The sequence below is a fragment of the Amblyomma maculatum genome, chromosome 1, assembly GCF_055883805.1.
Source record: "Amblyomma maculatum isolate TAMU_Amacu chromosome 1, ASM5588380v1, whole genome shotgun sequence".
In the NCBI taxonomy this organism is placed as follows: domain Eukaryota; kingdom Metazoa; phylum Arthropoda; class Arachnida; order Ixodida; family Ixodidae; genus Amblyomma; species Amblyomma maculatum.
The window spans coordinates 461,763,439-461,789,275 of record NC_139344.1 but is presented as its reverse complement, the minus strand read 5'-3'; the positions used below and the strand labels follow the sequence as shown (position 1 = coordinate 461,789,275).

At 48.7% G+C, this 25,837-nt stretch overlaps 1 protein-coding gene across 1 annotated transcript in view; it reads right to left on the bottom strand.

Moving 5' to 3' along the window:
- Window positions 1-23,670, bottom strand: part of LOC146209794 (uncharacterized) — a 72,263-nt gene extending 48,593 nt beyond the window's left edge. Inside the window, exon 1 of the mRNA XM_084603811.1 lies at window positions 23,466-23,670. The gene's annotated coding sequence lies outside the window, so the exon portion shown is untranslated. The remainder of the gene's footprint in view (window positions 1-23,465) is intronic.
- Window positions 23,671-25,837: the final 2,167 nt, after the last annotated feature.

The window sequence follows — 25,837 nt, the reverse complement described above, 5'->3', positions numbered from 1 at the left end:
GGAACACAGTCCGTCTAGGCACAGACCAGCAAGCTCGAGCAGCGCAGCGGCACTTCGTTGTTCTCTTCTTCGTGTTTCGTGACATCCGCTCTTCGTTCACTACAATTTCCCCGGGAACAAAGAAGAGCCACCGTGGCGACTTATGGCGAGGGCAAGACGAGCAGGTCGTAGTATGTTTTGAGGCGGCTCACGTGCACAGTTTCGCGGCTGCGATGACGCATATCCGAATAGGGAGTGAGTGGCTCCACAATATCATTTACAGGAGAGGTTTGGTGAACGATGCGGTAGGGGCCGTGGTATTCAGTTCGAAATTTCAATGACAATCCCGGTGGGGTACCAGGAACCCAGATCCAAACGAGGGACCCTGAAGGGAAAACATGTGGCGTCTGATCTTTGTTGTGACGATGCTTTTGGCGGCCTTGAGATTCCGATGTTAAACTGCGGGCCAGCTGGCGACATTCCTCTGCATGCTTTGCAGCGTCAGAAAGTGGAGTCCACTCGGAGGAGTAGGGACGATGTGGTAATATAGTGTCCATTGTGGACAAAGCCTCACGCCCATAAAGGGGGAAGAAAGGGCTAAATCCGGTGGTTGACTGCGTGGCGGTGTTGTAAGCGTACGTCACGAAAGGAAGAACAGCGTCCCAGTTAGTCTGATCTGCAGCACCGTGCATCGTGAGCATATTTCCGATAGTACGATTGAAGTGCTCAGTCAGCCCGTTAGTTTGAGGGTGACATGCTGTTGTTGTCCGATGTATGATGCGACATTCGGCCAGTAGAGCTTCAACGACATTGTAAAGGAAGACTCGGCCTCTGTCACTGAGCAGCTCACACGGCGCGCCATGGCGAAGAACAAAATGATGAAGCAAGAACAGGGCAACCTCACGGGCAGTAGCGGCAGGTAGGGCAGCGGTCTCCGCATATCGGGTGAGGTGGTCGATGCCGACGATAATCCAGTGGTTCCCAGAGACCGTGGAGGGAAGTGGCCCGTAAAGATCAACGCCAATGCGATCAAAAGGACGGGCCGGGCATGGAAGGGGGTGTAAGGGGCCAGAAGCACGAGGTGTGGATGGCTTGCGGCGCTCACAGGCGATGCAGGAGTGGACGTATTTGCGAATCTAACCGTACATGCCGCGCCAATAGTAGCGTTGAGAAATTTTATGAAACGACTTGACTACACCAGGATGGGCATACTGAGGGTCGGCATGGAAAGAGGTGCAAATTTCATGTCGTAAATGACGGGGAATGATGAGAGGCCAACGTCGACCCTCAGTCATATAACTGCGGCGGTAGAGAAGACCGTCTCGTAGGGCAAAGTGTGGTGCTTGACGGCGTAAAGTCCGAGAAGGCGCAGCGTTGGGAGAAGTGGACACGATATCGATAAGAGATGCGAGCCACGGGTCTTTTCGCTGCTCCGCAGGCATATCAGCGATGGTTAGAGATGAGAGGACGGGATCAGCCGCCGTGGAGCAAGCAGGTTCGCTGGATAGGGGAGAACGAGACGGAGCGTCGGCGTCCATGTGTTTACGGCCAAAACGATATACAACGCGAATATCAAATTCCTGAAGGCGGAGGGCCCATCGTGCGAGGCGGCCGGACGGGTCTTTAAGACAGGACAGCCAACATAACGCGTGGTGGTCCGTGATGACGTTAAACTGGTGACCGTACAGGTAGGGTCTGAATTTCGTTAGTGCCCACACAATTGCCAAACACTCCTTTTGCGTAACTGAGTAGTTGCATTCAGCTTTAGAGAGAACACGACTCGCGTAGGCGACGGCGTATTCGTGAAAGCCGCTTTTCCGTTGAGCCAATTCAGCTCCGAGGCCAACGCCACTCGCATCAGTATGGACCTCGGTGGGTGCTGTCGGGTTGTAGTGGCGAAGTATTGGTGGCGATGTCAAAAGATGGTGCAATGCGGTGAACGCTTCGTCGCACTCGGCCGACCAGTCACTTAACTCACTGTTTCTCCCGAGTAGCTTTGTCAGGGGTGCAATAAAAGAAGCAAAGTTCCGTACGAAGCGCCGAAAATCCGAGCACAGACCTATGAAACTTCAAAGTTGCTTGAGTGAGACCTGGTTTAGAAAACTCTGCGACTGCGCGCAGCTTGGCCGGATAAGGACGAACACCTTCCTCAGAGACAATGTGACCCAAAATGGCAACAGCTGGGCACCGAAGTGACACTTTTTTATTCAGTTGTAGGCCAGCGTCAGTAAGACAAACCAAAACTTGCCGCAAGCGCTCCAGGTGTGTAGCGAAGTCAGTGGAAAATTCACGAATGTCGTCCAAGTAGCAGAGACAGATGTGCCACTTGAACTTCCGCAGGATGTTATCCATCATCCCCTCGAATGTGGCGGGCGCATTGCACAGACATGACATTAAATTCATAAAGGCCATCCGGCGTCACAAATGCGGTCTTCTCTCTGTCACAGGCGGCCATTGGTACTTGCCAGTAACCGGAAAGTAAATCAAGGGACGAAAAGTACTCGGCACCTTGGAGGCAATCAAGAGCATCGTCTATACGCGGAAGGGGGTAATAGTCCTTGTGGGTAATTTTGTTGAGGCGCCGGTAATCGATACAAAAGCGAAACGAACCATCTTTCTTCTTTAGTAGCACCACTGGTGAAGACCAGGGGCTTTGAGATGGACGGATCACACCACGTTGTAGCATGTCCTCAACTTGCTCATTGATCACGCGACGCTCTGCCGCTGACACACGATAGGGGCGCCGTCGAAAAGGCGTGTTATAGAGCCGGTCTGAATGTGATGCGCGACTGTGGAAGTGCGGCCGAGAGGTGTGTGGGTGGCGTCGAACGCGGAGCGAAACGCCTTTAAAAGGGCCACAAGCTGCGTCCGGTAGGTGGAAAGAAGGGCGTCATCGATGGCGGTTCGGAAGAAGTCGTCTGGCAACGAATCAGGCGTCGGATCGGACTGGAGAGCATCGATGTAGTTACCACGGTTGGTCTCGGGTGCATCCAGGTCAGAGAGAAGGTAGGCTGGTTCAATAGAACCGGGAGATTCCCCACGTAGCAAAGTAATCGGGCACGGAAACGGATTGTAGATGAGTAGCTTCGTGAAGCCACCGTGAACATCGAGAACATCAGATGGCAGCGGCAGATGCTTGCGGTGGATGAAGGATGCAGACGGCGTAAATAGAACACTAACGGCTGACACGGCAGGACACGAACGAGGCACAAGGGCACAAGCCTCTGGAGCTACGTCGATACCTTTAGCGATGGTGAGCTTTTGAGGACACACTGAACGGTTGTCGGCGTGCATTACGTCGCACAGTGCAGAAAATTCTACTTCATCTCGGGCGCAATCGATCACGGCGTACTTTTTAGACAAGAAGTCTCATCCAAGGATCACATCGTGACAACAAGACGACAAAACTACGAACTCGACACTGTATAACAGACCTTCAATGACGACACGCACTGTACATGCTGCTAAAGGTGCAATCCTCTCTTCGCTGGCAGTGCGGAGCGACAATCCGTTAAATGGCGTTGTAACTTTTCGTAATCGTCGACAAAGTCGCTCATGAATCGCAGACACTGCAGCACCTGTATCGACCAGCGCATATACAGACAGACCATCGAGAGAGATTACTATAACGTTCGTGGGCAAAATATGAGGCATTGAGCTTTTAGCAGAGCACGCAGTTCTCGCCTCATGAACCGCTTAACTTAGTTTCCCTCATCAGAAGGGGGTGGTCGCCGACGCATTGGTGACAGTGACCTGCGACGTGGAGAAGGAGAACGATGGGTCATATACGAACGCTGTTCGGCGGCGTATGCAGGCGAAGAGGGAGCAGAACGAAGCAGCGGTGGGGAGTACTCCGAAGACGCAGGCTCGGGACGAGCAGCCATGCGGCGACGGCACCGACGGGCCACGTGTCCAGGGCAACCACTGTAGTAACAAATAGAGCGATTGTCCGAAGAGCGCCACGGGTTGTAATAGCGCGAAGTCGCAGGATGAAGCGGAGCCGTTTGAGGAAGCGGTGCATGGCGTAGGACAGGCTGCATGGGTGGTAACGGCTCAGGCGGAGGCCGCGCCGCCACTGCCGCGTAGGTCAAAAGGGCTGGGACAGAAGGTTGGCTATATTTTACTGGTGCTCCGACGTATGTCAAGAGAGCGACAGCAAGAGCCGCATGAAGCGTGGGAAGTGCTTCTGCGATTTGTTCGCGGATGACTTGCTGTAACCTTGGCACCAAAGGAAAGGAAACGTCAGGACGATGGGGAACAAGGGACAGTTGACGGGCCACTTCTCGAACGCACTGCTTGATTTGTTGCAGCAAGGAGGACTGTTCTGCGTCAGCTGTTAAAGCTGCAAGAGGCTTCTGGTGTGAGAGCGAAGAACGAGTGATTTGACGGCGCATGCGTAATTCCTCAAATTTTGGTATGCATTGATAACGTCGACCATGGTTGCTGGGTTTCTCGCCAGAAGCATCTGGCACGCGTCATCGTCGATTCCTTGTAAAATATGACCAATCTTGGCATGTTCTGTCATTGAAGCGTCCGCGCGCTTGCACAGGTCTACAACGTCTTCAATATAACTTGTAATATTTTCGCCGGGTAGCTGTGCACGGCCGCGCAAGCGTTGCTCAGCGCGCAGCTTGCGGACTGCAGGCCTGCCAAAGATATCGGAAAAAGTGGTCTTGAAAGCAGACCACGAGGAGATATCGGCCTCGTGGTTGCGGAACCACAGGTTGGCAACATCCGCTAGGTAGAATACCACGTTATTTAATTTGAGACGGTCGTCCCATTTGTTGTTCGTACTGACCCGCTCATATGAGGACAGCCAATCCACGTAGTGGTCGCGGGTTCCGCTGAAGATAGGAGGGTCCCGTTGGTGCAAAGCTCCAGCGCAGAAGACAGGGGACGAGGAGGCGGTTGGACTAGGAGTGGTAGCAGCGGTCATGGCTGTTGTCAGTAGTGTGCGGCTGCGAAGCTCCAGGGCGGACGGAAATCCTCACCTCGACCAAGTGAAATGGGTTTTACTGAGGGTTCAACGAAAAAAAAAACAGCACAGCTAGGAACACAGTCCGTCCAGGCACAAACCAGCGAGCTCGAGCAGCGCAGCGGCAGTTCGTTGTTCTCTTCCTCGTGTTTCGTGACATCCGCTCTTCGTTCACTACCGTATATATATATAGCTTCATCTGATTTCAAGTCATCGTGTATCTGCTATCTCGCACGTAAGGATCCACCATCGCCCTCTGCGACACCTACAGCGCCTCTCGTCTGCCTACAAGTAGCCGCGAATACAAGCGGCTACCGGGATTTGCAGCCGTGTTTTCGTGTGCTAACGGGTCCTACTCGCATTTTGTAGGTGAGCTCCACCCCACTGCTTTTTCGCGGTCATTACTGTTTCCATTATCGGCTGCAAATCCCACTTATGTATTACTGACTTGGTATGGGTATCGACGTCTGATTGTATCGTGCCCGTATCGTGACCGTATCGTGTCGTGGCGGAGGGGCTGGCGAAACTCGATGAAATCGTGAGCTCTGCTGTGTAGGGCCACCCAAGATAGACAGGTCACGGCAGAGAGTTCTGACAAAATGTGATTCACTGCAGAAGGTAATGGCAACCCACTCCAGTATTTCCTGCCAAGAAAACCCTATGCCCAGTCACAATACCATTAATGATATGGCGCCGGAAGATGAGCCTCCCAGGTTGGAAGGCGTCCCACATGTTACTGGGGATGAACAAAGGGCGATTCCTAATAGCTCTAGGACGAATGAGGCGGCTGGGCTAAAGCCAAAAGGACGCTCAGTTGTGGATGTGTCGGGAAGCAACCGGAAAGTCCGATGTTGCAAGGAGATATATTACATAGCAACATGAAATGTAAGATCTATGACGCAAGGTAAACTGGATGTCGTCAAGCGAGAAATGGACAGATTGAACATTGATATCTTGGGTATCAGCGAGCTCAAGTGGACCGGACTGGGAGAATTTAACTCCGGCGAACATTATGTCTTTTATTGTGGGCACGAATCCAAGAGAAGGAATGGGGTCGCTCTCATAGTAAACAGAAGAATGGGCAAAGCAGTGCTAGGGTACAACCCCAAAAACGACCGAATGATTTCACTTCGGATCCAAGGTCACCCTTTCAACATAACAGTTATCCAAGTCTATGCACAAACCACTACTGCTGAAGAAGCTGACGTTGAGAGAATTTATGCGGACCTACAATGCCTTTTAGACCGCACCCCATCATCAAACGTCGTTTTTCTCATAGGAGACTGGAATGCTAAGGTCGGGAGTGAAAAAATATCCGGAATTGTAGGCAAGTTTGGTCTTGGCGAGCCAAATGAAGCTGGGCAGATTCTAGTAGAGTTTTGTCAAGAAAACAACCTGACCATAGCGAATACTCATTTTCAACAGCACAACAGGCGCTTGTACACATGGACTTCACCGGACGGTCTGTACAGGAATCAGATCGATTATATTCTTTGCCGGCAGAGATGGAGAAGCGCTATACAAGCAGTAAAAACAAGGCCTGGGGCCGATTGTGGCACCGATCATCAGCTTCTTGTTGCCAAAATTAAGCTTCGATTGAGGAAAATGCAGAAAACTAGAAGGCCTTTCAGGTATAATCTGGATCAAATTCCATTAGAATATGCTGTGGAAGTGAGGAATTGATTTCAAGAATTAGATCTAGAAGACAGAGAGCCCGAAGAGATGTGGACTGATGTTCGTGATATAATACAAGAAGTTGCTACTTAAGACTCTTAAGAGTTTATTGGCCTGCCAGAAGATCAAATCAGTCGATATTGTCGACCATAAACCCTGACTGCTCATTGAAGGGTCAAATTCTAAAGTTAAAGCTCAGCTACTTTGGTCATCTGATGAGAAGAGAGGAGTCGCTGGAGAAAGATTTGATGTTGGGAAAGGTTGAGGGTCGCCGGAGAAGGGGTAGGCAGCGAACGCGATTGTTAGATGGCATTCTCTAGGCATTGCAGATGAAGCTATGTGATGTTAAGAAGATAGTGAGAGACCGGAAAGCGTGGCGTGACATGGTCCATAGGGTCACGAAGAGTCGGACACGACTGAATGCCTGAACTGAACTGAACTGAAAGCAAAAGAAATGCAAGAAAGCAAACTGGTTATCTAAAGAGGCTTTGCAAATAGCTGAGGAAAGGAGGATGGCAAAAGTTATGGGGGAAAGAGAAAGATACAAGGTTCTCAATGCGGATTTTCAGAAAATAGCAAGGAGAGGTAACAATACCTTCCTGAACATACAGTGCCAAGCTTTTGAGGACAATAGCCAATAAGGAACACAAGAGCTCTGTATAAGACAATCAAAGATATCAAAGGAAGCTTCTGTGCTAAGCTGGGTGTGATAAAGGACAAACGAGGCAAGGACCTCACTGAAGCCTCAGAGATAAAGAAGGGGTGGCTGGAATACACAGAAGAACTGTACAAGAAGGACCCGAATGTGCAAACCCAACATAAGACGGTTGTGATTACTGATCTCGAGCCGGGCATCCTGAAGAGTGAAGTTGAATGGGCCTTAGCCAGCCTTGCTAAGAACAAAGCTAGCGGAATTGATGGCATTCCAGCTGAGCTGCTTCAAAACCTCAACCATGACGCTGCTAACATTCTGCATACATTATGTCAGAAGATTTGGACAACCCTGCAGTGGCCACAGGATTGGAGGAGGTCAGTTTACATCCCCATTCCAAAGAAAGGCAGTGCCAAAGATTGTTCCAACTACCGCACGATCGCGCTTATTTCGCATGCTAGCAAGGTGATGTTGAAAATCCTCCTAGGTAGGCTGCAGCAGTATGTGGATCGGGAGCTTCCGGACGTGCAAGCTGTGTTTCGCAAGGGCAGAGGAACTAGAGACCAAATTGCCAACCTTCGCTGGATCATGGAAAAAGCAAGAGAGTTCCAGAAACCCATCTACTTCTGCTTTACTGACTATGCTAAAGCGTTTGACTGCGTAGATCACAGCAGATTGTGGCAAGTTCTCCAAGAGATGGGAGTTCCAATTCACCTCATCTGTCTCCTCAGGAACCTGTATGAAGGGCAAGAGGCCACAGTCAGAACTGGGCTTCGTCTTACTGATTGGTTTCCGATCGAGAAAGGAGTGAGGCAAGGCTGCATACTGTCGCCCTGCCTATTTAACCTATATGCAGAGTGCATCATGAGGAAGGCTGGTCTGGACGAGTCTTCAGCTGGAGTGAAGATTGCTGGAAAACGTATCAACAACCTTAGATATGCGGATGATACCACTTTAATGGCAGAAAGTGAAGTGGAACTCAAGAGACTTCTGACGCGCGTACAAGAAGATGGTGAGAAGTTTGGGCTTAATCATGGCGTCTTGCCCTATCCAGTCCTGGAGCATCAATGGTCAAGAAGTGGAAGCTGTGACAGATTTTCTGTTCTTGGGCTCCAAGAGTACCTCAGAAGGAGACTGCAGCCATGAAATTATGAGACGCCTGCTTCTGGGAAAGAGAGCAATGGTTAGCCTTGACCGCCTAGTAAAGAGCAGGGACATTAGTCTGCCAACCAAGATCCGTATAACTCGTGCTATGGTCTTTCCAGTTGTTTGAAGTTTGAAGTTTGAAGTTTATTTTCATTTCAAAAAGAAATGAGGGACCCGAGACAAAAAGTGAACGTTAATTCACTTAACGGCGCTCGGGCCCCAATACATGGCAACAGCGAGGGGTTAGTAATTACTATATCGGTGCATCCAAAATTCAGATTGTAGTTTTAAACAAGAGTTACAAACATCTTCCTTTTCCACATAATTCAGTCTGCGGAAAAGCTTAATATAACTGCACAACATTAAATATCAACAGGACCAGTGAATACCATCAAAATGTATGTGATGTATGGATGCGAGAGTTGGACCGTGAAAAAGGCTGACCGCTGAAGAATTGACGCATTTGAATTGGAGTGCTGGCGAAGACTCTTGAGAGTTCCTTGGACTGCCAGAAGATCAAATCAGTCGATATTGTCAACCATAAACCCTGACTGCTCATTGGATGGTCAAATTCTAAAGTTAAAGCTCAGCTACTTTGGTCATTTGATGAGAAGAGAGGAGTCGCTGGAGAAAGATTTGATGTTGGGAAAAGTTGAGGGTCGTCGATGAAGGGGTAGGCAGCGAACGCGATGGTTAGATGGCATCCTCGAGGCACTGCAGATGAAGTTATGTGATGTTAGGAAGATAGTGAGAGACCGGAAAGCGTGGCGTGACATGGTCCATAGGGTCCCGAAGAGTCGGACACGACTGAACGATTGAACTGAACTGAGGCGGTCTCGCTCGCAGCCAACTGTATGGCTGCAGTCACAAGGCCTGTCTCACTTGTGGAAGCCAGGAAGATGCCTGCTTGTAGCCTTGTTTTGCGCCGCGCACTCGTTAGTTTGCGCTGGCGATGTACAAACAAACCCAAGCCCGGACAAACTGGATCAAATCTTATCGCGTGTGAAAGAACCAGCCTTGTCAAGTGAAATCTTCCAAAACGAAACTTCCAGCAAACTGAAATAAATTCACACAAATATCGCAGAGATGAAAAGACGACTCTCCCCTCCTGAGAGTCGCTTTAATGTAGTTGACAACCTGCGTTAGGACGTTAACAGTGTGAACACAACACTCAGTGAATCTCAGGCTCAGCTAAGAACCCTGGAGTCAAAACACACTGAACAAGCAAACCTGGTCCTTGAGGATCTGAACAACAGAATGCGCAGAAACAACCTCGTTTCTAAAGGTATTGAAGAAAAGTCTCCAAGAAAATGGAAAGATAAGGAAAGGTGATCAATGAATTTATATCAGAAAACCTTGGCATCCGGCCAGGTGTAATCGAACGAGCCCACAGGGTGGGACCATACAAAAAAGAGCATCTGTCCAATTGTTGTAAAGTTCTTGAACGTTAAAACAAGTCTAATATCCTGAGAAACGCCCACAAACTTAAAGACCTAGAGACGTCCCGGGTATGGATTGAAGATGAGTTTTCACCCAGAATTCAGTTCGCAAGAAGGAAGCTCCCGGATTTTGTGCGAGCAGAACGCGAACTTGACGAAACATATGTAAGCTGCTATTTGACAAGGTTGTGTTCAGAAAGAAGCTTTATATATATGGCAGCTTACAGGACCGGGTCATTCTACTAGGAAGACGTGATTGTAGACACCGGTTCCGACTTGGACATGTTATGGATTGCAGTGCACCTGTCGACCCATGTAGCCTGTGCCTTCGGTGTCTGTTACCGTCTTCCAGATGCACGAAGCGATTTCGTCGATAACCTCAACGAGTCACTTATCTTCTCATAAAACCAGCACCCAACCACACCAATAATTTTGGCTGGTGATTTCAATTACCCGGGAATAGACTGGCGGACGTGTAAACCCCTGGCGGTACAAGGCAGCGCGAAAGTTCGGAATTTGTTGATCTGCTTTCTTTGTTCAGCCTGACCAAAACCGTACCTTGTCCAACACGTGGAAACGCCATTTTAGATCTAGTACTGACGACAGAACCAGACAGAACCAGGTGAAGGAAGACGAAGATGGCTGGCTGACAGGCGGTTCTTTTCGCTTCTCTTGCTACTTCGCTTTTATATTAATTTCCGGGTGTCTTGGTACCCATGTTACTCGGAGGAGACCGGTAAGACCTGGGAGAATCTCCAAGTGGTCTCCTTCCTGGCGCGCCGTGCCCTCGGATTGCTTTTTCCCACGTTCTGGTCTCTGGCTGCTGAATGGTTAGGCCTAGCGGCTGCCTGTTTGGTCATGGCTGACGAGGCTGCTCCAGGCAGCCCATCGTCTCTCTGCGACGCGTCCTCATGTCGGGCGGCTCAAACACCGCCGCGGACCAGCCTTCGTACCACCCCGACGACCTTGCACCTCCTGGTGCGCTTCGTGAGTCCCACCCTGCCTCCACCTCCGCCAGTCTCTATTTGAAACCCGACATCTCTGAGCATTCAGGGTTCCTGGGCCTTTCGCCACGGACAACTGCGGACTCGGAGTCGCCGCAACCTACCCGCTTGGAGCTTGGCACAGGCACGGACGCCATGACGGTCCATGAGCAGATTGTTGCGGCAATTCTGGACAAAGATAACAAGATTGGTCCCGGAACCAGGGCAGTCCTTTTGCCTCTGGCCTGTGCCCTGTACCGACACACTGCGCACTTCTTTGCGTGTGCGGTCACTGAGCTGAACCATTCAGAAACGCTCCGGACCTCTTTGGCGGCGCGAGAGCACGAGCTGGGTGTCCTCCGAATGCGGCTTGCTTGCGGGACTACCTAGGACACCACTACTGCGGCGGACCTCTGATACGTGAGGCGGTAACCCCCGGTCCCTCGGACGTATGCTGCCACGTTGAGCGGCGTTTCAGATTCTCACCAACAGGGAGGCGCAGCCATTGCAGCTCCAGCTGCAACATCTCATCCGTTCAGGCCTCCTCAGTCCCTCAGTCTGGAGACTCCTGCCCGGATCCTGAGATGCACCGGATGTTCCTAACTTCTGTTGCACCCTTGGACGACGTTGGCAGCCAAGTGGCGGCTCTGCTCAATGCGAACATCGATTCAGAAGCTCAGGGAATTGGAGCTGTTACTCTCAGGATCTCTCATCGCGCCCTGACGGTTACCTCCAGGGACCCTGAGGACCTCGACCGTCTCCGGAGGACCAAAATCCGGAGGGATCTGAGCGCTGCCCCCATCCCCGATTGGCCAAATTCCGCAACGCATACGTCCCATCAGGTCCAATTTATTCCATACAGGACCGGAGCGAAGACATCAGACAAGAACACAAGCAAGCCACCGAAATAATACAACGCACACTAGAAGCCCAAGAGGTAGACCACCATCTTCTCAAGCTATGGCAGATGCGCAGCCACCTTGTGAGGCGATGGAAAAGACAGCGCCTAAATAGACTTCTCCGTCTGCGGAAGGCTGAGCTCACGGAGGAAGCCCAGACATACGCCACCAACCTAGCACAATAAAATTGGCAACAGTTTTGCGAGTCATTGAGAGGAACGCTGGGAACGTCCCGTACTTGGACAATACTGCGGAACCTCATTGACCCCTCTAAATCAAAATCCGCATCTACACGGACCCTGAAGCGTATTGCTCACCTTTTTCCAGGGGACGACGCCACGCTGCTTTAGGCTCTTAAGGACAAATATATCGGCACCAGCCCAGCTCCTCCTTGCTCTTTGGCCCACCAGGGCGACGAAAATCCGGCACTCGATGCTCCCATTTGTGAAGCCGAGGTGTATGCTGCAGTTCGATCATGCACCCGCAACACGGCGGCGGGAACGGACAAGATCAGCAACGCCATGATCCGCAACTTCAGCAAGGCACAAATCAGCGACCTCACCGAGTATTTGAACGACTCGCTGTGGGAGAAGAATGAAATTCCCTCTGAGTCGAAGCGCTCGGAGATAATCGTAATTCCAAAACCGGGCAAGAAGCCGGCGGTCGAAACGCTATGACCCATATCACTCACCTCGTGCCTGGGCAAGCTCTACGAGCGAGTCATCCAGACGCGACTTCAACACTACATAGAAGATAACGGCCTCTTCCATCCCTCCATGATCGGCTTCAGATCGGGCCTGTCCACTCAAGACGCTTTTCTTCTCCTCAAGGAGGAGGTACTTTCTAACATTCCGAGAGGAGGCGAGCACCTCATTATGGCCTAGATCTAAAAGGCGCATTTGATATCGTGTCTCACGAGGCAATCCTATCGGAGCTCAATAACCTAAACTGCGGCGAACGCACCTTCCGATACGTCAAGAATTTTTTGTCCAACCGAACGGCAACGATAGGAATGAGTGACATGAGATCGGATCTTCAAGACATGCCAAACAAGGGCACGCCACAGGGATCGCTCATCTCCCCGCTCCTCTTCAACATCGCCATGATTAGAATAGCAAGGGCTCTGCAACAGGTTCCGAATATTAATACACCCTGTATGCTGATGACATTACGATCTGGACAACCACCGGCTCTCTAGGCCAGACAGAAGAAATACTTCAGGCAGCCGCAACCTGCGTGGAAACAGAGGCCTTTCGATGCGGGCTCCAATGCTCCCCAGATAAATCTGAAGTCATCCGCATACGTGGGTACCACTATACATCACCAGGCAATCTTAGCATCCTCCTGCATGGGGTCCCAATCCGGGAAGTTCCACGCATACGAATCCTGGGTCTCTGACTCCAAAGCGATAGAAAAGTAGTCCACGGGCTCCATCTCCTCAAGAATACAACACAGCAGATCTCTAAAATGATCCGCCGGGTGGCCAGAAACAGAAAAGGCATGCAGGAAGAAGACACGATCCGTCTGGTGCAGGCGCTGGTCATCAGTCGCCTCTCCTATGGACTACCTTACCTCACCCTGCTCCGAAGAGATCTCAACAAAGTAAACGCAATGATACGTGCAGCTTACAGGAACGCGTTAGGCCTCCCACCATACACCTCCAACGTCAGATTGGAAGCTCTAGGACTGCAAAACACATTTGAAGAAATTCAAGAGGCTGTCCTCCTGTCCCAAAGTGAATGCCTTCTGTCAACTGAGACTGGCCGGCTCACTCTCGAGCGCGTTGGCTATCCTTCGGACGTACGAGCTATAAAGTCAACGACTAACATTCCTGTTCCGTACCAGGCAAGAGTATATCCCCGCTCCCAAAGAACATGTCTCCAGTCCCCAACGAAGGCAGAAGACACGCCCGAGTGAATTATCTTAAGCGTGCAGTGGAACGCAGTCCAAGAACTGTCGATGTGGATGTCGCTCTGTACGAGCATACATCGAACGCAGCAGCAGCCATGGTGGTGGGCTCTTCATACACAGAAGTCTCCAGCATGTCCATCCCGCACTGTACTATCACAGAAGCGGAAGTGGCGGCGATCGTGCTGGCCATTACCTACGGAGACGCGACAAATCGAGAGCTTCACGTAATCACCGACTCACAAGCGGCGTGTCAGCTCCTTCTTGCAGGCAGAATACCTGCAAAATTAGCTCGCTTCACAACTAACCCATTGGCTACAATCTCACAGCTCAAACATCAGATCACTTTGGTTCCGAGGCACTCTGGATTGGAAGGTAATGAGGTCCTCTAGCTCGAGGTCACACAAACCGAGCGGCCACCAATCCCGATCTCACAACCAGCATTCCTGTACCAGCTACTTATGGCGTGCGACTTAAGTACCTACAGGAACAACGTAGGATTTACCCCCTTCCACACATGGGTCTAAATGCACAAGAAATGCGAGAATGGAGACAGCTCCAAACCAACACTTACCCCAACCTACATGAATACAACATAATGTTCTCAGAACGCTACACAGACATATGCCCCTGGTGCAATGACCAGGCCACTGCCTACAGCGTCACATGGGGGTGCGCAGGCCCCAAGCCTCCACACATAAACATGCACCATTCGGAGGCGCAGTGGGAGGCCACTCTGCAATGCTATGATCTAGAGATCCAGCGTAGGCTGGTAACTCAGGCACGAGCGGCAGCCCAGGCCACTGGGGTCTTGAAATGAAGACTCCACTCACTGCCCCCCCCTCTTTTTTTTCTTTTTTCTTAAATAAAGTTTTCTCTCTCACACAGAACCAGAACATGTGCATGTAAATGTGTTGGATTGCATCAGCGACCACAATTTTTTGCACTGTGAGTACGCATCAGAAATCAAAAAGCCTGAACTACCAAACAAGGTCATATACGATTACACGCGAGCAAATGTTGACTGCATCATCGGAGAACTTTTATCATTTTCTGGAGAATCTTTGAGCGCAATTGCCCGTCGTGATAGCACAGAAAAATGGAAAATAGTTCAGAATAAGTTAATTGAATTAAAAGAAGAATATATTCCTAAAATAACATTCAGATTGTAATCGCACAACTCATGGTTCACTTCACATGTAAAGCGATGCATCAACAAAGAAGAAGCGATTGTGCTCTAAAGCGAAACTGAGTTGCTCGGATGGTGATTGGAAGCTTTACAGGGATCAGGCAGAAATATGTAAGAGAGAAAGTGAAGCCGCTAAAGGCAAATTTTTTAATCACGATATATCAGAATTACTAAAAAATAACGCCAAGAAGTTTTGGGAAGTAGTTAATCCGAAGGCCTCCGCAACAAACTTCATATCAATTATCAAGGACGATGAGCTTCTTCCGCCATCAGAGGTAGCTTCAGAGTTTAATTATTTCTTAGCTCCGTTATCACTAAGGAAATTTAATCCCTCCTCGTCCTAATTTAACTTCACTGAGTGCGACCATGAATGATCTCATCATCACTCATGAAGGAATAGAAAAAGCTATTGACCGGCGCCAAATAACTCTTCCCCTGGTCTTGATGGTATATGCCCAAAATCGCTTAAGTTAACAAGACCCGTAATCTCACACATTCTTGCCGTCTTATACCAGCAATCGCTTGACACTGGATACATCCCTGAGTATGGAAACTTGCTCGTGTTACCCCTGTATTTAAATCCGGTGACTCATCAGTGGTAACAAATTATTGACCCATCTCATTAACCAGTATACCTTGCAAACTGCTAGAGCATATCATATGATCTGCTATTATGAAGTACTTAACCGAACACAACTTTTCTTCACCCAATCAGTATGCATTCCTACATGGTCGTTCCTGCGAGACTCGGTTGGTTGAATTATTACCTGACCTGCATGATGCCGTAGATGCTAAATTAACAACGGACGCTATTTTTATTGACTGAAAGCATTTGTTAAGGTGCCCCATAATCGTTTATTACTAAAACTAAATAGTATTGGCATAAACAACAAGGTTATTACCTGGATTACTAATTTCCTTACCACCCGGTATCTGTATGTACATATAAATGGATGCTGCTCTGCCTTAACCTTGGTAAAATCGGGCGTTCCACAAGGCTCAGTACTCGGACCGATTCTATTCCTGATCAACATTAATTACATAAGTGACACTATTGCTTTTACTACAAGATTATTTGCTTACGATTGTGTTCTCTACAGACAAATTACCAGCCCTGCTGATGCTAACTCTTTACAGACTGATTTCGATAGAATCACCTTTTGGTGTGAACAGTTGCAAATGCAGATTAACGTCTCTAAAACAAAGACTGATGATTGCCACTAACCTTAGGCCTCATAACCATTTTTACTGCATGAATAGTACTCCCATTGAGAATTTTATACACTGAAATACCTAGGGGTTTTACTTTCCTCTGATATAACATGGAACAACCACATCGATGCAACTGTAAGCAAATCATCCAATGCACTTGGCTTCATCAGGCGTCACTTGCACCAAGTGACCTATACCTGCTACCAAACTTTTGGCATACACGGCCCTCGTCCGCTCTAAAATAGAATCCGCCTCTTCACTTTGGAATCTGTGTCAAATGTACCTAATCAACAAATTGGAGTTGGTTCAGAATGAAGCAGCCAGATTTATAACGAAAAACTACTCTCGCCATTGCAGCAAAACCGCCATGAAAGCATCGCTAAACTTATCACTTGAAAAGCGAAGACTGGTATCACTATTATCTTTTTTGCACAGGCTCTATCATAGTCACTCATCGTTCGCTACATGTTATATCAGACCCGCCCACCGGATATTTCCGCGCTTAGATCATAACTTCAAAATTGAACCCACGTTTTCACGTACGCATCTCCTTAGTCACTCGCCATTATTTCTTGCCATCCACCACTGGAACAAATTGTCTCAAGGTATTGTTTCCAGAATAAATCATGCTTTCATACAGAAGCCGAAGAAGTTCTAGAAAGCAAATTCTTAGTGAATAGGCCGCATTCAGCACAAGGTCAATTTAACATTTATGTTATTACTATTAACCACAGTCTCTGTTATTTTGACCATTTGTATGTGCTTGAGTGTGTATTGTATTGAAAGTGTAGAACATGTCTTGTATTCAACTATGTAACCCCCCTATGTAATGCCCGTTAAAGGGCCTTTAGGGTGTTTGAACAATAAAAAAAGAAGCAGGCAAAGATCTCTTGGCTCTTCGCGGCTTCTTCCGCCAGGTGGATGGCTTGTTGCTGTATAGCAGGGACCTCGCTCCGCAGCAGAGCTTCCCAGGCTTCTTTACACTTTATATTTGTTTTAGCCCCTGGGGAGCTCGCATATTCCCAGATTATATGGTTGAGGGTCCTGCTCTCCCCACAGTGCTTGCATTTATCGCTTTTTCTATCGTCTATCTGGACATAATAAGCCGAGACCAAGTTTACAAACTTCCCAACTTGCAGACGCCGCTATTCGACTGCTTCCCGATTGTTTAGCCTTTTATCCGGTGGTGACACCAGTCTCCTGCTTAACCTGTAACTTTGAAGAATCTCCGTATAATTTTGCCGACGCTCGCCCATGTTCCGGCACTCGGGCAGCTCCACAGTTACCTGCGAGTAAAGAGCTCGGGCTAAATTGTGGGCCGCTTCGTTGCCAGAAACGGACGTGTGTGCCGGGGTACGAATTAGGCGAATGTTTCTGTTTAGCCGTCTACTGGCCAGAATCCTTGCCGCTTCCGGCGGGACCCTACCTTTTCTAAAATTCCAAATAGCCGTTTTGCTATCGCTGAATATGTAATCGGTTTGCGTTACAACGCAAGCGAGCGCTATTGCAACTTCTTCGGTCGTTTTCATGTTGCGGCTTCTGATGGTGGCAGCTGTTACCGGGGCACCTCGGCTGTCGACCACCGAGGTGACCACCGCCCCCGTTTTGCCACTTGTCGCATCCACGTACGCAACCGACTTGCTGTCCATCGAACTGAAGCGTCTGATTAGTTCTGCTTTCTTCTCCCTCCTCTCTTTGTTGAACATGGAATGCATGTTACGTTGGAGGGGGAGAATGATTAGATTTTCTCTTCCGTACTGTGAGATACTTGGTTTTTCTAATAGTCCGCTATCTGTCTGCAGGACTACCATTCGAGTATAGTTTCGAGTCGTCGTAGCCCGTGGTCGTTCGACGTAATCTTTCCAGCTGCGAAGCTCGAATAGCCTTGATATTTTGTCCCAGTTGTGCACTCTCATAGAAAGGCGCTTCTCTGTGGATGTGGTAATTACTAAGCCTAAGGCCCTCTTTATGCATCGTCGAATGAGAGGGTCTAATCTGCTCTGACCTGATATTTAAGAACGACGTGGCATTGCTCACGCGACTTATTACGTAAGCTTGGGTTCAGCTGGTGATGACGTCTACGGATGGCTCACCTACTATCAACAAGTGAGCCGCTATAACAAGTGGAACAATAACGACCTGGTGGCGATAATCGTTTTCTAGCTCACGGATACGGCCCTCAAATGGTAAGAGAATCACGACGATACCTTGACACCCTGGCTTCGCTTCGTTAACAAAATGCTTTGATGATTCCTAGGCGGAAAAGAGGGCTGCAGAGTGCAGAACTAGCTGATCGGGCTGAACTTCCTGGTGAGACATGTACACAGTTACTAAGGCAGTACTGAAGCTCTGCAAGGAACCCTCGCCTTATATGGTTTGACGAGGACAAAGCGGGCCATTTGCTGAATGGCTTCGCTGAGGACATTGCGTTCCTTATCGGCAAAGAAAGTCGTGGCTGATGTATACGGCATTGTCGAGTATTTGCGAATTTTAAGATTCACCGAATAGTACCAAAGTTCGGTCGCTTGGATACAGTGACAACCATCGCTGCTATTGTAACAACATCCGAAGCCACTGATCTTGCCTCTACTATGTGTCAAATAGTTCGAGAAGAATTGTCCCGCTACCATGCACACCCTTTATGCCACACATTCACTTCTATGCAGTGATTGGGAGAGTCTTATTCCATTAGCGGAAGCGCGATTCGGTACGCAGCAAACGCCTCACTATACTCGACCACGCAATGCTCCGAGGTCGCGCCAATACCGAAGCTATGAGCGGCCACTGGCCGTTCGCGACCAATGGGGGGTTTCAGTGTGTCCTGGTGCCGATGAATGCTACCAGACACGGACATTTGATCGCTCCGACGAAGAACGCCAGTCGTGGGCCGTTAATCGCCAGCCTCTGGTTTGCTTCCGCTGCGGGAATCCAGGCCATATCGCATGATTCTGTCACCGCCGTCGACCTTACAGATGCGGGCCACCAATATTCCCACTACGACCGGCTTACCAGCGTGCATCTACCATGATTGCATACTCGACTTCTTAAACAGAACTTAGGCATACCACACTTCGTAATTCGTTCCCGGCGTCGGCTCGGAGTGTCACCCCTCCCCCCCACACTTCGAACGCGGCAGTCTCCGTCACTTCGTCGTCGGTTCTCACCATCCCGTCCGGAAAACTAACCTGCGTGACCAATCGAGATGACACCGCTGGAATTTCGATCTATTCTGATATTCCTCCTCCAGTCTAATGCTCAAGAACAAAGTTCGTGTGGTCGTTAATGGCCTATCTACATTAGCTCTCGTTGATACCGGTGGAACTATTTCTGTGATTAGTATGGAATTCACATGTCTGCTGGGGCTCAAAGTGCTGTTCACGTGTGTTGAAGCCTCAACGTTTTGTGGTGTGAGTGGCGAGCCGTTGCGTCCTCTTGGAGCGTGTTAATCGTGAAGTTGAAGAGTTGATCAGTTTATAAAGCGGAATTTGTGGTTATCCCTAGCTCTACCCTCTATGTAATTTTGGGAATAGACGTTTCGAAGCTGTGCAGAGCGATGGTCGACTGCGCAGGTGGCGATGTTAATTTTGAACTTATGAATGTGCCCAGTCTTATGAAAAGGGCGTGTGACGCAAGAACGGTGGTTTGTTTATCTCAACATTTAATCGTACCATAGCGGGGTTCAGTGTGTGTTCCCGTGTTTGTTGCTATTGGCAAAGGGGGAATGTGTCAAGCGCTAGTGGAACCAGTGCAATCCACTTGTTTAAAGTCCAACGTCACAGTGCAACCCTGTCTGGTATATGTGGTTAATGGCAGCGCGTGGTTGTGGACATTATTGCATCATCTTAACACATCATTTCACCAAGTGGCTTAAAACTTGTTTTATGTGCCCGATGAGCCTCCAGTATTGGCATCGGTCGTGGCTGCCCCGGTTGAACCCGTTTCAAGAATGTTCGCGCTACAATATACACATATACACAAGAAAGCAGGAGCTACGTACAAAGGACAAGCGCGCACTATCAACTAAGGTTTATTGATAACAGGGTACGACGAGACTGCGGGTACGACGAGACTATAGGCCACATTCTTTGTGAGTGCCCCATGTACAGCGAGGAAAGACATTGTCTATGCCGTGCGCTGGAGCGTCTAGATGGACGCCCACTGACTGAAATTAAAATCCTAGGTCACTGACCATGGCGATCGTCTGCAGTGAAGGCCTCCCAGGCACTGCTCTGCTTTATGAAAAGCACAGGATTGATCGAAAGGCTATTATATGACTGTGAAGTGATATGACTGTGACGTGATGTCATGTGACATGTCTGTAATGTGACTGTACTGTCTTCACCCATCCCTCTCTCACCCACAACTTTTATACCCACCAACCCCTCTTCCCAGTGCAGGGTAGCAAACCGGTTCTTTTACCGGTTAACCTAGCTCCCTGCCTTTTCTCCTCATCTTCCTCCTCCTCATACAGTTAGGTTAAAGCGGGGCTTTATATGTGGGCTGAGGAAGAAGAAAAACAGAAGAATGCTCGGTCACCCACAGCAAATGCTTTCGCTCAATATTTGGTTTAACAGCGTTGAACTCTTGTAATTTTTTTTCTTGCTTTTTAGCTCAGATAACCTTTAAACTATACCGATTTTACTTTTACACTAAAGCTATACCTAATACCCTTGTTTATTTCGACTTCGCTTCCATGCATCACCTCCCTGCTATTTATCCACCAATCTTCAACCTTGTCTTCAACCAGGCAATCGAACTTCCATCCTTTAAATCCCCAGCCCAGCGCCTTAACAGTGCGCTGCGACATGCCTCTCATCGTGAAACGCTATTCATAATTCCCCTTGTCTACAGTGAGAATGGTAGTGAGATTCCTCGAGTAACAGATACACCGCCTTTCCTTTCCTGTAGACGAATTATGGAACGCCGGTGAACTTTGATGCGTGCAATGAAATTGCAGGGGCGTCAATGGGAATTGACGTCGCTCCTCCCAACCGTGGCCTCCGCGATCGGCGCTGCGACGGAGCCGATCGCGGAGGCCACGTCCCGACGGGTATGATTGCGGCGCCTGCCACGGAGTGGCGCAACCAGTCAGCACGGCAGCTGCGCTACATGACAGGGGCGGGGCGAGATGATTGTTGATTGCAGACGGCGTCCGCCGATGGGATTACTTTACAGTGAGTTTGCTTTGTCAGCAGTCTGCCTAGTGCGAGTGTGGGGTTTCGCCACTCCACACATTAGAAAGTCAAAGTGTCTCCTGAATTTTTCCATGAACTATTCCAGTTTTTAGCCTATGTGCTCTTTACCTCTCGTTTAATGTTCTTTATTTTTCCGTCCTACCTTCCAAAATACGTACTGGTTAGTTTCTGCTTCTTTTTCGCCATTGCGAGAGAATGTCCTTTCGTTTTAAGCATTAAAATACTTTAGCTGTCCACCCATTGTCCTTCATTTTTTCCGAGGTGTTCTTCGTATATTACTTTGCTCTGAACCTCACTGCCTCGAAGGACGCCGAACCCATGTCTCCCTGTACTGCTTCGTTTGTATCTTTGCCGTGTGCTCTAAGTGCTAACTTTCCCATAGATCTCTGATTTATTTCTAACCTCGACTGTACTTCAGCTCTTACGACCAAAAAACGCGCTCCCGAAGGTAAGATACGATACCATTATCCCTTTCCAAATACCATTAAGTACTTCATATTTGTTGTATCCCCTAGTGCATTAAGTGTTGTGTCCCCTAATGTATCAAATAGTAAAATAGTTATTTAAATCAGTCAGTTAAGGTGACGCCAAGTATCTGATGTCACGCAAACTGACGTCGTGCCGAAAAAGGGCATAGGAAGGGATTGGTGCGCAATTTTAAAGACCCAAAGACTAAAATGGATAAACAAGAAGTGAATTAAGCAACCACAAGCAACCAACAGCAGCATTCGTGCTTTTCACTCCTCCAATGCAGGTTCTGGCTTGCTCCTAATTTTTTATTATGGCTGTTTCCAGTGCTTTTACAACAAGTCCTTGCTTCTTGCAGCAAATCCATTAAGTAACTTGGTTGAAATTTTGTTCATTCATATGAATGTACATACAGTGATATTTGCGTCCGCCTTCTTCCAGTCAAAATTTGGCAAGTGCAAGCTTTTTTCCTTCATGCTGTCTGATATTGTTTCTTAATTCGGGGTAAATACCAATCATCGCGCCTAAATGATTCGGCAATAATTAATGTAATATAGCCTAAGGTTGTCATCGCCCCCCCCCCTTTCCCTCAGAGTCCGAAACCTCTTCCGGCTCACTTATATGGCACCAGAATGTCTATGTCGCCTCTTTACTGAGTCGCGTACTTCGGTCATCCGGCGATCGGTGTGCTGTTTTATTTCACTCTGCACAAGTATCTGAACTATCAATATCTATTTCGTGTTCATATACATGGGCTTTCGTAGCTTTTCTGGCTTCTCTGGAAGTTATTCATCATCGTTCAATTGCCTGTTTAATTTGCCTATTCCCCCAGCTTCGTGGAGTACTCTTACCTTTCCACCAATAGGAATCTTTTACTTCTCGAATTTTTGTACGGATGAGTTGTGCTAACTTGTCTTATTCCTACTGCTCCTTGAGATATTTTTTATCGTTTCTTCCACCTGACGTTATTAGCTCTAGTTGAGGCTGCGTTAGCGCCCCACTTGGCCAGTTCCTCGTCTCTGTCATGAAGGCTCCCTCCCCGTCACCGAAAAAGTCATCGGCTAGGTATGTGCCGCTTATTGTGGAGGCGAGATTTCGAGTCGTTAATGGGGTGGAAAAATTATATCGATGTGCAAAAGCAGGAAAGGAACGAAGCTTTTGAAGCAGGCCATGTATACGACGTGAAGGAGATGAATAGCCCGGTGCGTTGCGCAGATAAGCATGAGCGCGTCATCGAAAACCATCAAATTAAAGGTAAAAAATAAGTTATTCTCTTGCCTTTTAGCACGCCTACTCTAGCGTTGCTAGCTGTATGAAATGTTACAACCAGCCCGGATTACTGCTACATTTATACCACTTAGAGTGATGCCTGCGATAGCATCCGAAACAATCAGTTGCACTTGCTCTTTTGTAGGCTGGCGAAAAAAGTACAATTGGGTCTTAGGACGGGTGCCCTCCTTCGTACGATTTTGCATTTCCCACGAAATGGATGCTGCATATCCTGGATTTAGTCCAGAATGCAAAATTCGTGTCATCTTCGCTGTAATGGTAAACGTAAAAACAAATAAGCAGCGAACACTGCTACGCGCATACAATGAACGGTCTACGGCGCCTTTATCCAAGGTCATGTATGTGCAGCATTCACAGCAGATGTCAAGAACGTCGCTTTTGCGCATTTTAAGACTTCAACAAGTGCCTGCTTCTATGGCATGATGTGCGTAAAAAAAAAAAGGAGCGTAAACTTACTTTTCGCGGCGAACAAGCTGACTCAGACGCTGCCGTCGTTCTGTCTCCCAATGCCACGTTAAGGAACCGTAAAATTTTGTTTCAGGAGGCGAATTACCGTAAGTACTGCAGCAGCCTACAACGCAGCAGTGTGTTTGTTTTTGCGCGGCATTTGTGATCAAAAAAGAGGCACAAAGCTCATTCTTGACGACGCGCACAGCACGTTGCTGCACGGCACATTAATGTAGGCGCCGTCGTCTTCTCATAGCCTTCATGTCAAGGGCGCCCTCGCCGCCGCTAGTGACACACATGTCGTTCCGAAGTTAGATGCGCAGGGTGCCTATATGATCAGCGAGTGGCTGATATAGAAGCGACAGCTGCGATCCAAGCAAGGTTCTGCTCACAACCAGCTGCCGCCATTGCGGCACGGCTGCTTCGGTCCGCCTCCGCTAAAAAGTGGAGCGAAATTAATCATATTTTGCTTTTATTGTTAGGGAATAGGATTGAAGGTTAGGCAGTTCTATGAGTAGACCATTTACTATAGCACGAAAGAATTTCATAGCGCCGTTTCATGTACTGTGCCATCGATGAAAAACAAAATAAGCCTAGGGACGACTAGGGAGCAGTGCAAGGCAGGGCACTGTCATCCGCCGCACCAGCGGGCGGCACTGCTTTGGTAAGGTCCCGCCATAATATGCTGTAAGCGTTGTGATTTTGCCTACTCTGATGATACAGTCGAAGCGGGAGTTTTTCCGACGTTCCGCTCAACACTGGTTCAAACCCTGCTTCAGAGAGACACGTCTACAGTACGCTGTTGCTACGGGTGTCGGACGTACACTCGGAGGCTGCTGTCGGGCGCAATTTGAGACGCTGCCTATTTTATGTGTTGCTCTTTAAATGTCATTTAGTGTGAAAAGTGCATTGTTGAATTGGACCCAGGTCGTGCGTTTTATCACTCGGGCGCCGACGCAACGCTGCCGACGCCGGCAGTTTTTCGCTGCATGAGGTTCGCACGGCGACGATGCGTGGGCGTTCCGCCGCGCCGCATGAAGTTCGCAGAGAAAGTTCATTCCATGTGGTTGGCCCTTAAGGGGCATTTTTGAGACAACACCTCAATCAATAGACGCGCCTTTGTCCATTTCAAACCATCTAGCTGGCGTAGCGGAGTGGTTAGCTTGTCGTCTTGCACCTCGGAGGCCCACGTTCTATTCCTCAGGTCGGTGATTTGTCCTACTCGTTTTTATTTATTAATGCTTCTGGGACTTTTCGCCCACGGCCAACGCCGGACGACGCGGGAAGGCGGCCGCCGATGACGACACTGACTTTTCCTTAACGCTATCGCGTTAAAACGTCCTCGAAATAAAACGTCCCCGGAAGACACGGTCCGGAAGAAAAGTCTCCTCAGGAAACAGCCCCTAGGAAAAAATATTCCAACGAAAAAATTTACTCAAAGAGTAAATCTGACAGGAACTCACTTCGCCAAAAATTGGCCATTTCATTGGTAGATGTTTTTCTATGGGATACTCACGCATATCTTCTGGTAGTGAGGGTCAACCATTTCCGTGGAAATAATTCGATATCCTCGCTACACTTCCACCCCGCCGCGGTGACGCAGTGGTTACGGCGCCCGACTACTGTTCCCAAAGACGCGGGATCGAATCCCGGCCTCGGCGGCCGCTTTTCGATGGACGCTACAAGCAAGGCACCCGTGTGCTGTGTGATGTCAGTGCACGTTAAAGAACCTCAGGTTTTCGAAATTTCCGGAGTCCTCCACTACGGCGTCTCATAGCTTCAGCCGCTTCGGGACGTTAAAACTAACAAAACAAAACAACAAACCTCGCTACACTTACGATGGGAATGCAGAAAAAGCAGATCTAGCCTGCCCTTAACCACTCGTTCACTCTGGTCACACCCAATTACCGCTCCTGTCCATCGAAATTGCACTCTTTCTTCTGCTAAAGAGCAGCAGGGCTGATTCGAAATACCAGATCACACTAGTATCATTGTGTGCAAGTTTTGGAAAGAAATATTACCCCTACAGTCTGACAAGTGGTATCATTGAAGCGCAGAACTGTTCAAGAGACGCTCTTGTCCTCAGCCGCGTAGCTTTCAGTGCCATAATCATTTTTTTGTTTAAGAACACACAGCATCAGTTCCATTTTCTTCAACGTACAAGGAGACGGGTAAAAAAAGCGCTATACGGCATCCTATACTGCAGCTAGCCGCCGGAAACTCCGTCTACGCCTTTAGTAAGCACATCCAAAGAGCGTGAAAATACAACGGCGGGTTTCTAAAATACAAATTAGGTTAAAGCTAAATCATAAACGCAGCTGTAAGGTGAAAACAGGAAAAATTGATGACAATGAACACAATATACCCTTGATGAGCCGAGC